Here is a 12,753-nt window from a genome sequence, read left to right on the forward strand (position 1 = left end):
AGCCTTCAAGTAAGCTAGCGATTGTATCGTACTCTCTTGAGTGACTTCGGATGAGCCCATTTGCAGTGCAAGCATAATTCTGGACGCTTCCGAAACCAATGATCTTCCCGCCAATTTTGCTTTTTCTTGGGACTCATTGCCGCACTAATGGAGCCATACGTATGAGGAACTAGTAAGTTGTAAAGAATCTTGTCCATGGGCCGCCATGTATATTTGTAACAACTCGCTTCATTTTTTTATATCTGCTCCATCTCTTCCTCTTCTATATCTACTCCGTCCCTCAGATAAACTCACGAGAAGCAATGTGTTTAAGGTTGAGCTGACTTTGTCGCGGGAGCCCCGCGCTTGTGCGGATTCAGAGCAGACTGCGGCGTGGGCCGTCTGCGGAGCTAGCCCTGGGCTGCGGAGCTGGCGCTGAGCTGCGCACCGAGCAGAAGCCGTCATTGGAGCTCAGGTTGTCGAGCTGTGCAGGGGAGGAAACGAACGCGCTCAACTGAGCTCGCCACAGCCCAGCAGCGAGCCGGGGAGGGCGCGCAACAGACGCGCTGACAGAGGGATGCTCCCACTGCCTTGGAGCGAGAGCGGGCGCATTGTACGGATGAGAGGATGGGACCGCGGGCTGAGCGCACACCAGCAGAGGGGAGGAGGGTGACAGAGTGGCCGCTGCCCTCTATCGCCGAGGAGGCTATAAATAGACCTGCGCGCGGCTGTCTGCGCACGATGCGCGGCGCCGCGCCGCGGCCCACCCACTCGCTGTGCGTCACTGCGGCTATTTCGGCGCGGCAAGCACAGTATCCATCGCTTCTCATTTCCGCAGCGCCACTGGCGGTTTAGACAGCGTGTTGGACAAGGCATGGAGCAGTCCAGCCGACAGCCCCTGGAGCTGGCCGCCGCCGCCGCAGGGCGGCCTGAGCAGCGAGGAAAGGGGGCGTCGCCTGGCCTTCTAATGAAACGGTACAGGTCACCGTATCTACGAGCGGGGCAGTGTGTTCCACTGGCTGTAAATCTGCTCGGTTCGGATTCTGGACCGACTACGCCCAGGGACCTAGTTTACTATACAGTTATTCAGGAGGCTGCAGCCTCCCCTGCTCTTGGCCCTCCTCCCTCGCGGCCAGCACGTCAACGTCGATGGCGGAGATCAGGCCCTTGGACGAGTGAGACAAAGCAGCTATGAAGGTCAGGTTAATCGCGTATCGTCGTTCGCTCAGCCCCTCGACTGACTATGTGGAGCCGTACCGTACTGGCCCACCTCTGTCTGACATTGCGAGACGGTTTGATCGCACCCATCGGTGAACCATTACAGGTCCGGGGCACATGCACCGCAAATGTTCCTGTTATTTTTCACAATTTGTGCTGTTCACAATAATCGTTTTTTCCACGCATTTTCCTTCACGAAAGCGACTTAACAGAACATTCCCCGAACAGCTGCCACAGCAGTTTTCTTCTCGTCCCGTAGCTGCCAATATGCCCCCCCCCCCCCCCCCCCCCCTCCAGTCGCCAGGACGGGCCTGCATCACGCTTCAGGCGCGGTTTGACTGAGGCCGGGCCGCGGCGGCGCTGCTCTCGGCCCGTCGAGAGGCCCGACGGCTGGGCGCCAGATGTCCGCTCGGCGGCCGGATGTTGTCTGGCGGCTCGGCCGGCCCCGGGCCGAACTGTCAGCCTCGTCGGGCGGCCACCGCCGAACGAGCAGCCGCGAGGCGCCCAACGCCGCAGCCAGCAGGCGACCTCCCTGTTGATGTCTCTCACGCGCCGATCACTGCCGGCATGGTCTACGCTATGTAGGAAAACATGACGGAGAGTGCGAACGTTGACGTCAAAGATGGCTTATCACATCAAGCGTCACCAAAGAGCCTTGGCTAAGTGTGCATCTCTCAAATGGATTGCACGCAGCTACAATCGTGTTAGAACGGGCATAGAAGAGTGTTCAAAAGGATTTTGTTGCCAGTTGACGTTTGCAGGGCTTCAGAAGAAATTACACTCAGCATGCTTGAGCTGTGGAGAACTTGACACCCTACAGGTCGTTGGCAAGCACGGTGCGATTACAAAACAGGAAACAGGTTTTTAGGTGCATGGTTTGTTGTCGCAAAGCTGTCGGTTTTCAGTAGCAAAAAACAGGACTATGACCATGGCTAAAAATGGCCTCAGCCTAGATGCCAAACATGTTTTGTACTCTGAAATGATGCTGGCTTATAAGAGAGATACTGACAGGCTTTGAGTGCAGGAAAAGACCGGGGTCTGAAGTAAGAACCTAGTAGAATGCTCTAAAAAAGGCCAAGCAAAATAGCAAACATGCCCCATTTTCTTCGTTAAGCTGTTCTTTGAAGGCGACCGCGAATAAAAATGTGCCGCCTCATTCTTTTTCCACATTCTTATTTTTCGCAATTCGATGATACTTGTACGACAAGGCACAGGCACCTGACACTGAACGAGAGGCAGGTCGAATGTATTGTGATGACCTGACCATACTCATCGATTGCATAAACATCACTTGGATGTCTTTCATTAAGTTTTTGTCTTAGTTGTGGGTGGGCGTCATTGGGGCTTTACAACGCGCTCACATGCTGAAGCCGTGTGGAGCCGCCCCCCCCCCCCCCCACCCTGGCATGAAGCGCAGTACCGCGGCAATGGAGACCGCTTACCTCTGGTTTCCCAGACGCAGGCGCGTTAACCACAACACTATCGACACCCCTGCCATCTTGACTGATGTTGTATATTTATTTCATCACGATGTTGTGACATGACCGCGACAAATTTCATACCCATGCGGTCTTAGATGGGCCAAGAGAAGGTAGACACGTTGGCCCCGTTGTGATTAAGTATAGATGATAATTCCGGTCCCCGCGGCGGCGGGGCGCCGCTGGTGTAGTGGTATCATGCAAGATTCCCATTCTTGCGACCCGGGTTCGATTCCCGGGCGGCGCACGGTTTTCGACAAGATGTGCTGGATATAACGCAGTGAATGCAAATTGCGAGACGTTTTTTATTCTGAAAAACTGACGCCAAAAAGGCTTCAAATCTGAAACGTCTGTCCAGTCTCAGGCTCTATCTCTTTAGTAAATCATAAGACATTGGCTCTTTTCTTCCCATAGCCATGGATTCAAGTTTTGCGTTCTATCGATTCGGGAAAATAACGCGGAAAAGCAATGCTATTGGTCTTCATGCTTGACCCGGCCTCTCTTTACGTGACAAAGTCCTCTGCAGTACCATACCTGAGCTGCGCGTTCTTGACGAGCGGTCTAACGGACAATCGGTAATCGATAAACCAGTTTCACCACCCAACTCAAGGTCTTCTGAAGCGCATGCACGGTGCTACTTGGACCCATCGTGAGTGGTCGCCGCACATGGACACACACATGGTCATTGGGTCATGGGAGGGGTGAAAGCCCGTTTGGGGAGGGCAAACTGCGACTTCAGGTTGAATCTCAGTGCATGAAGTAAAAGGGTGGGTGTTTTCAAACACCCTGAAAAATAGTGGGTGTTTTTAACTGTGTTTGGAGGTGACAATACCACATTGGCCAAATTTCAGAGGTGCAGTTCGTCATCAGTTACGGGTGTGTTCCAGGCTCCCTACCCCAACCCTGGGAATACAATAGTTCAGGTGCGGGAGAAAACACGCCTGTGTGCATTTTGAAACATTTGGGTCATTTTTCTTGTTCAGCCCCCCTCCCTCCAAATATGGCGCCAAATTATGCCCTCGCCCCCCTGTGATTCGCCCTAGTTACCCGAGGTGCCCTTAATGAAAAGATCTTCATCAAAGGAGGGGTTCAATTTTGCCAAGAATCAGCAGCGGATGGACAAAATATTTCAAAATCGTAAGTGAACACGGCAACATTTAGCACGCATTATCGTACTGAGCCCAGAAACCTCTGAAGTTAGTGTTCGTTATCATCCGAAGTTTACAAGGATTTCGCAAGCAGATGCTGGTTTGAAGCCAGCCTAAGCCAGTCTAGCTATAAAACCTGAAGAAACCGATACTGGGCACTGAAAACATCGAGTACCTGTCCAATTAAATCATAATTCCTTGTAGACCCGGAGCTTTTTTGTAGCCTCAAAAACCTTACCTCATGTATCAAGGTGCTGTCTTACTTTCCGAAGGACGTTGTAAAACCATGGGAGACCTATCCGGATTAGAAAATTTCCTTGCGTCCTCATAGACGAGAGATTTTTTTCGCAGACTCGTGCAAGTCCGCCAAGTTTAGTGGCACCTCCATCAAGTCTCTCGGGCCGTGTGACGGGATCCACCATGTCCCCCGAGCCAGGCGGTGAATCTACCAGTACCCGCAGATCACGTGGCAGACCCACCAGGTCCCCGGGCCAGTAGGCAGACCCACCAGGCTCCCCGGTCAGGTGGCAAACCCAACAGGTCCTCCGGGTCAGGTAGAGGGCCCGCCGGGTGCGGGTGCGGGTGCGGGGCCGGCCGGCCGGCCGGCCGGGCGGGCCGCTCCACGAGCGCGCGCCGGCCGGCGGCCCCGCTGGGTGGAGCTCTCCGGGACTCGGCGCTGCAACGCCTGCCATGAATATTTATGGGCGCGCCGGGCGGCCGGGCCTAATCCCGGCGGCCGAGCGAGCGGCGCGCGCCGCCACGCTGTCCGGTCCCATCAGCGACCCGGCCGCCGACCGGCCGACCGGCCTGCTGTCTGTCCGGCTGGCCGTCCGACCGGCCTGCTGTCCGTCCGACTGGCCTGCTGTCTGTCGGGCTGACCGGCCGACCGGCCTGCTGTCTGTCCGGCTAGCCATCTGCCCGGCCTGCTGTCCGTCCGACTGGCCTGCTGTCCGTCCGGCTGGCCGTCCGACCGGCCTGCTGTCTGTCCGGCTGGCCGTCCGACCGGCCTGCTGTCTGTCCGGCTGGCCGTCCGCCCGGCCTGCTGTCCGTCCAGCTGGCCGTCCGCCCGGCCAGCTGTCCGTCCGACTGGCCTGCTGTCCGTCCGGCTGGCCGGGTGCCCAGCCTTCCGTCTGTCCGGCTGGCCGAGCCCCGACCGTCCGCTAGTTTTCGTCCGTTTGGTTGCTCTCAACTGCACCTGCAGTGGTTATATGTGTGTGTGTGCTTGTTTGACACGCTGGAAGAGAAGACAAGATTGAAATGGGGAAGGAATAAAGGGAAGAAGCGGGAGGAAGGCAGAGAGAGAGACGGGAAACGGAAAGAGAGGCAGCAGGAGAGAGAGAGAGAAGAGAGAGAGAGAAGAGAGAAGAGAGAGAGAGAGAGAGAGAGAGAGGAGAGAGGAGAGAGAGAGAGAGAGAGAGAGAGAGAGAGATAGAGAGAGAGAGAGAGAGAGGGATAGAGAGAGAGAGAGAGAGAGAGAGAGAGAGAGGAGAGGAAGAGAGAGAGTAGGAGAGAGAGAGAGGAGAGAGAGAGAGAGAGAGAAAGTGAAAAAATATGAGGAGTTAAATTACAAATGAGCAAAGAGCTGCCCTCGGTGCTAGCGCACAAATGGTGTACTAATTACACCGAATTGCAGCTTTTTGAACATCCCAACACAGATATCATCGCACTACAGACAGAATTAGGTCATTGGCCATCTCTGCATGAAAAGATCTCATGCGATTAAAATTAGGTACTATATTCGATTTGTGAAGCACGATAGAAATAGGCGTAACTTAAAAATGCAATCATATTTTGATAACGTACGTTGGACAAAATTCGCTACACCTTTTTATAATTACGCGTCCGAAGAGCACGTTACCAGTTTAGCAGGAAAAAAAAAATCTAGTAGGATATCATGGAAACTGAGATCACCATGTGGGTCCGCGAGGGACCTGAGTCGCTTGCAGGTGTCCCCCAAACGAAAGGCGTAACACGCCCGCGAAATACGAGGCAGGACCGGTTGCTGCACATGCCACAGTGTCGTACCGGAGCGGGGAAGAGGCGTTGCCGCCCGAGAGCTGCCTCGTTGCATAACCAGCTACCGCCTGAGCTCAGCTTACCAGGGCAGAAGCGTTGTGCGCTCACCTTGAGACGCCGACGGCTGCTGGGAACGCCAGATTGAGTACTGTGATCCCCGCCCCTTGGTTCTGCTGGTGAAATGCCTGGCTGGGTCGCCATTGTCCAGTGTCCACTATGATGTGCGTGACCTTTCGATTTCATGCATTAATACTAGTACAAAAGATCAGTGGTAAATTAAATTGATCTAAGCGGGCATTTAACCGAAGCTTTACTCTCTCCCTGTGCTGCTATTTTGTATCTATGCCTATTTCTAACATGGGAATGCCACCTCTGTTGCCTAGGCGACAGATGTTGAACTATTGATTCAGTGGCACTGAAAGCCAATCCCAGAACGGGTGCATTTTTCACTCGATTGACGTGAAAAGGCATGGTGGGAAGCGTTCTGCAGTCATTTCCGGCAAAAGACCAGAGGCAGCATTATCCGATGAGCTGGAACGGCACTCCTTGGACGCCCGGTTCAGGGTACACGCAACAAGCCCTTCTTACCAATCTCTCTGAACTCAGCCACACATGCAAAGCATGCGGAAAATGCATCTTAAAAAATTACACAGCACGCAAACACCTGGCTCTGAAATGTTTCAAAAGGTCCGCCAATGCATGCAACGCTCATCCTTTCAACCAAAGACAGGTCCGTTGAATACTCCGAGCGATGGAGGGCCTGGCAAAAAACATTTCTATGGGCTTTTCTTCCCTCAGGAAGGAAAGCCTGTAGAAGTCAAAGGGTCACTGATAGTTTTCATGGGGCTGGGGTGGCATCCCTCCGCCCCTTACTTTCCACGGTCCTGATTTATAGGTACGGTTTCCATCCTTTGTCTGTTTGTTGAATGACCATGAACGGGTAACACACAGGGACAGGCGTAGTCATTAGATATCAGATATCATAAGATAAGACAAGATAGATATAATGAGGTAAAATGAACAGTTCTCGGCTACGAACAGCTGCAAAAAGTTAAATAGCATGCATGCTTTGCCCGCATCAGTTCCTGTCCTTAACCGAATGCATTCGGAGTGTATTATAGAAAAAAATAAACATAATGCATTACAACTTTTAAGCAGGCCGTTATTCACACAAACTAGCCAGCCTCGCATACTATTCGCCTCGATCAGTTCTGATTCTAGCGCATGGAACGTGCAATATTGGTTGGTGATGACTTGCACGGACGGGGTGGTGGATTAAAATAATACCATCAAAATAGTGACTCCATGCCACTATAAGAAATTATGTGCATAAACATATTGTGTTGAGCCTTGCATGACATTGCGGTTTTTTACTTTAAGGGCTTCAAAAGTTTTGATATGACAGCAACGTAGAGTTTGCATTTTCAGGATAATGCGAAATGGGCCAAAGTAGAGAGTTGTGAATTTGCGTTGCATTCTCTGTACCACGTGTGTATGAATTGCAGCTGCCTCTCCCGTGTGGTGCTGCAATAATCCAGCACCGAGCGTAAGGGCGCATAGAAAGACGTAAGTGTAGGTGACTCGCTTTAACACCTTCATGTCCTTTATTTTTAAGGGAGCAGATTGAAAGCTTTTTGTCGGGCTTATCTTTTCCACGACAATATCAACATGACGTCTGAAAGTCAGTTTTCATCCAAAATGGCGCCGAGGTAACGGGTAGTATCGACATGCATGAGAGCTGTCTCCCCGACGTAATGAAGTGTATACACTGGTTTCCTTCGGAAAGATATGGGAAAGAACCTACATTTTTCAGGATTTCGATTTAGCTTCCAATTTCTAGACCACCGTTGGGGCTGTTGCAGGCGACGCCGTCCGGTCCGCGAGCCTTATTCACAGCAATATCCCGCAATATGCATCTGACAAGCGCTGACGTCACACTAAATCACAGTCAGGGCTGACAGTCATACGCTGGAGCGACAGGGCAAGCAATACCAGCACATGGCTTTGCGAACGTTGCAGCAGATGCTGGATGTCAAGCTGTGACTCTCTCCCAGTTGCTCGTGCCTTGAGAAAGACCTAAATTGGGGCAGGAATGATTTTAAATAAGCTGGACAGAATTCCAATCAGCAATTGTTCCTCAAATGACGGCAGGTTAACATTCTTAGCGCCTTTTCTTCCAGACCTAAGAGGAGCGGGTTGCCCAGTGCTCTTTTTGCCTAGTTGCCCAGTACTCCACTTCTCTGCTTCATCGGACTCGTTCTTCATGGAACATTTCCAAGTGAATTGGAAATCACTTCTGGAAACCGTATGACCTCTGAAGCTTCTCGGAGAATTGATGGTCCAAGGCCGCGATACAATACGGCTTTCGACATTCATCGCATATTCATGGTGGTCTGTACAATGACTAGTGATTACCTCGACCATTCAGCGGCGGTTTGAAGAAGCGGCTATCCGACCGTGGTGCAGCCCGAGCTGTGGTTTATTTCGCGACACTGAGGCCATTCTAGAGTCCGGGCGGAAGCCTATGTAGAACTTTTCAGTCGGTGTGCAGGAGTCAGGGAACTGCCATGTGCGCGCTTGTGTTCAGGAGTCTAGCACGTCCAGCCGGGGTGACAGATCGATCGAGGTTCTTAAACCTTTGGACCTCGTCAGTTAGAGGTATTAGCCGATGTTCTCACTTTATTTCTTGCACATGTACGAAAATCCTGAGCGTTTTATCCCTTCCACGGGCGACTCCAAGTCATGCCGCTGTGTTGCAAGCGCAGGTGAAAGTGTTTTTTGTGTGTGCTCCAGGTGTGTAACTATGTTCGAAAGCAGCGCTATTCTTTCATGGATAATATATGAAGGCCAAAACTTTGCGAAATTACTACAGCGTAAAGAACAAAGACCGAGCAAGCGAAAGGCACCACATGAATCAAAAACTATCGCAGCTCCCCACGCATATAGCTGCAAAATGAGCTTTGGTAGACTCAGGACATACGAACACAAGAAAGACGGATTTTATGTTCATCAAGGCATCGTTTGAAATCAGGGCGAGGTGCCAGTTCAGCTTCTTCCGGACGGCTGTGCCTCTGACGTGCTCTTTTCACGAGCACCGACATATTCATGGAAAATTATGTTTATTGTGCACCATGCACATGGCAGCAAGCATTGCAGTTGTTTTAGACTGATTTTGCAACAGGTCCTGAAGCCGTTCAAAACGTCCTGTTGACAAACCTACTGAAACAGTGATTACAACAAAATAGAACTCAGGGTGTGCGCTAAGACGAAAGAACCTGCGTGTTGCACACATCTAGGGTTTCGCGATGGTGATAAGGGGAGTTAGTCATAGTTCGGCGCTTTTTTCAGGAAAGTATATGCATTACGTCACTCGGTACCCAGCCACCCGTAAGTTGAAGCACAACGGCTTGACTGAACAAAGTGACATATATGTGGGACGCGTCCTGGCATGAAGGAATAATAAACATCACATAACCAATGCAAATGAAAGATACCAATGAATAATAGATACCATCTTTAGGATGGCGTCGCACCTTTGACCAGTGAAACCGATGGCGTTGCACCATGGCTGAATAAACAGCTTGAACGGCTTGAACTTGAACGTCACATAGATCCCAGAGCCCATGCAACTGATACAAATGTGTCCATGAAAGGCGTTTGCAGGGTGTTAAGCCCAAAGAGGTCCAACAAGAAAACTGCAGGCACTGCAGGCACTGCACTCGAGCATCAGTCGTAATCTGAGATCCGCTGAGTAGTTTGTGGATACATTATGCCTTCGCGATACCTCGTGCACCCAGCTTCATTTTTTTTCGTCGAAAAAAGACGCTTAGTAAGTAATGAAAGCAATGTCAACAAAGCCGACTGGCAGGCCAACCTAACAAATCATGTACCAGAAAATTGATAATGCAGACAGTTGTGAACGGGGACATGTATGTGCCTGCACAGCGCAAATAATTGGACATGAAAGTCGGAAAAGCGTCACCAACCACCTGGCACCATGCGAGAAAAGATCTCAATACATCAGTGAGCAGTCCAAATGCTTTTGAAATGGACACAGATCAATGGGAGCGGGAGAGGAGGGGGGGGGGGGGGAGCTGCGCTGAAGATGCATCTGCTTTGATAATTTTTATTGCAAAGGCACCTGTCTTTGGCGGCAACTGTAGCGTCTTAAACGCGTAGGTTAACACCCAATGTAAGTGAAAATCGTACCGAAGCTCACTACAGCACTCGCTGAGCAGAAGTGTAGGCAGAGGGTCGCAGAGGTCGCATTCTGTGATCATAAAACACTTGTAAAAGCGTTGCATGTTTTCCTATGTTACATTTTAACTTTGAAATGACCCTTACCGTGTTTCTTTATTATTTAGGATTGTCCTACGTTATCATTCACAATTCCGTCATTTCCCAACGCAGGTATTTGTCCCCTGGCATGACTTCAGCGCTGGCATAGTTTTCAAGCCTCTTTTCGCATAGTGTCACGCCTGATCTATCGAAAAAATATGCCACATCTGGCATTAGCAGCTCTAAACTAGCATGAAATCTTCAGAACCAGTATTGCGGAAGACCATTTTTTGCACTGAAATGAAATAAATTTCTGAATCCTTGTAAAAAACTAAATTGCGCCTAAAATGTGACAATTTTAACCAAGAATATGCGAGACATTACCCGTTTTGGGACAAACAAGATGTAAAAATTATCAATGGGTTGACACATTTGCTTTAGGTGGTGGGATGAAGGATTACGCAAAAAGCTCTGCTGAACAAGTGCTCCGTAGCCAACAACATTCACACAGGCAAGAAAATTTTTTGAAATATTTCGAAAGAAAGGAGAAGCGGGGGACTTCCCATGTAGCAAAGGAGCAGCGAAACTGCGGGGATGCAGGGGAACAAAATGACGCGTTTTGGTTAAAAGGAGATGTTGCTTCTGCTGCGATCCTTAGCCAAATGCTCGCAACTTCACTATTTCAATGTTTTCTGGAGTGTTCACTGGCGTACAATGATAAACAGGTATTGGTTTCATGAATTGTGTTTGTCGTTTGCTTTCTTGTTGCATAGTTAGCGAGGCTACTAGTGCAGTTAGCTTTCATCAATGTACTTCGTTGTTAACATGCGGTTATAGTCCCTAGGATTTTATTTACCATTTGTCTTTGCCCATAAGATCAGGATTAAGTACTGTTTTTGCCGTTGCTCCGGAACCCAAATATTGTCGTACGGTTATCCAACAATCCGTTTATCTCAAGAATTTGCGGCATCTTTTCCTGGTGCCATTGTCATCTTTTTTCGCTGAAGATGCTTTATCTGCACTAAAATCGTGTGGCGAGATGTTGATGTTAAGCACGGACCCAATGCCAGGCGCGTACCACACACACGCACACACACACACATGTGCATATATATATATATATATATATATATATATATATATATACATAATGTATATATACAGGATTGAAACTGCTCTTGGGAATCATGATTTTCTCCTCGCTTTGAGGAAACAATTAAACAATTTTTGGTGTGCCCAACCTCTCAAATTCGCAATCACCTCGAGCAGGGTGAAATTGATTCCATTCTCCGGATGGATGTTGTGAGTAGAACGGTCTACATAACCGCAACCAAATCCGGCATTTCCGTATATAAGAACATTTTGCAAAAATGTAGGACTCAATGGTGTAGGAGAGGCTGAGGCACAAAACTGTGATGCCGTTAATGACTGTCTGCACAACTGTTAACAATCTGCGTGCAGTATCAAAACATTACGAATTCCACGTTTTGTCCACATAGATTTACGGCATGTTTTTGATTTCAGCAAAACGGTGACCTAAAACCCTACATATTGGCCTGTTTTTGCCGTTTTTTGTCGTGCTGGTGAAACGACGCAAGGAAAGCAAGCAGAGGAAGAGGATCACAAATTTCCGGCCTCTTCCATCTGCAGATGTAGGAAGAGTGAAAGGAAATAAAAAATGGATATAGATAGTCGAGAAAAGAGAGGGGTGAGAGATGGGGAAGGGGGGTGGGGGCAGACGGTGCTATTGAAATTTCATTTGACTTTCTGCTCACCACTATGCTAGTAATACATTTCATTTGCCGTGCTTTTTCCAATGCGTATGCTCTGTAATGTTTACAACGCAATTATGTGTCGAATTGTTTGCGTTATAGATGCTACGAAAGCTTGAAATGCTCTGTTTAGAGATCAAGATCCTCGAACATGACGCTATTGTCCCGTAAATTCAAAGAAGCGTTATAGTATGGCTTTCATTTCTCCCCTATGACGTCTACCACAGTGACTGTTCTCGAGGCGCACTTTGGCTTTGGGAATGGGAGTTTCACAAGATCTATGTGACGCCCTAGATCAAATTTCAACCAATGCGCTTCTCGGCAGCAGGCCCTTGCTCGCTGGATTGATCACAAACGTTCTTTTATTTGCACCAGTAAAGCAGCGAATGGTGGCAGAAGCGTAGTGCTGTTGCAAAGTGTTGACAGTTGAATTTTGACTAACAATAACTAAAATTAATATCCCATTATGTTTTGACGGTGCTGCGGTGGCACTACCCAGTGCTATCATTAGACGTAACTAGTCCTAAGACTTCACTAACTTACGTTTTTGAAACATGCCCAAAGGTGAGACGCACTCATTAACTAGACTGTTAACATTAAGATCGCTTGCAAGATTGTTGACACAAATAATGATTTGGCTTCGTAGCTAGCTTGTCTGGCCCATTGTCTGATGATTCTCCACGTCGTGGAAAAATTTACATAAAGTGACATGGTCTATTATGACTTCCTGTGCTCGTCCATTGTTACTTGCACGTTTCAATAAAATGAAATATTTATGTTAAGTAAAAATATAACTTCAGTATGATTCAATTCAATTCAATATACATTCAATTCACTAAAACAAGAACGTTAGCTGGAATGGTC

The 12,753-nt window shown here is 49.1% G+C and overlaps 1 non-coding gene across 1 annotated transcript; it reads left to right on the top strand.

Annotated features, from left to right (window-relative positions):
- The first annotated feature begins 2,851 nt into the window (after window positions 1-2,851).
- On the top strand, window positions 2,852-2,922 carry TRNAG-CCC (transfer RNA glycine (anticodon CCC)). The gene has a single exon. It is a non-coding gene; the product is annotated as a tRNA-Gly (tRNA).
- The last annotated feature ends 9,831 nt before the right edge of the window (window positions 2,923-12,753 follow it).

The sequence above is a fragment of the Pollicipes pollicipes genome, unplaced genomic scaffold (genome assembly GCF_011947565.3).
Source record: "Pollicipes pollicipes isolate AB1234 unplaced genomic scaffold, Ppol_2.1 Scaffold_3447;HRSCAF=4054_pilon_pilon_pilon, whole genome shotgun sequence".
Taxonomy (NCBI): Eukaryota; Metazoa; Arthropoda; class Thecostraca; order Pollicipedomorpha; family Pollicipedidae; genus Pollicipes; species Pollicipes pollicipes.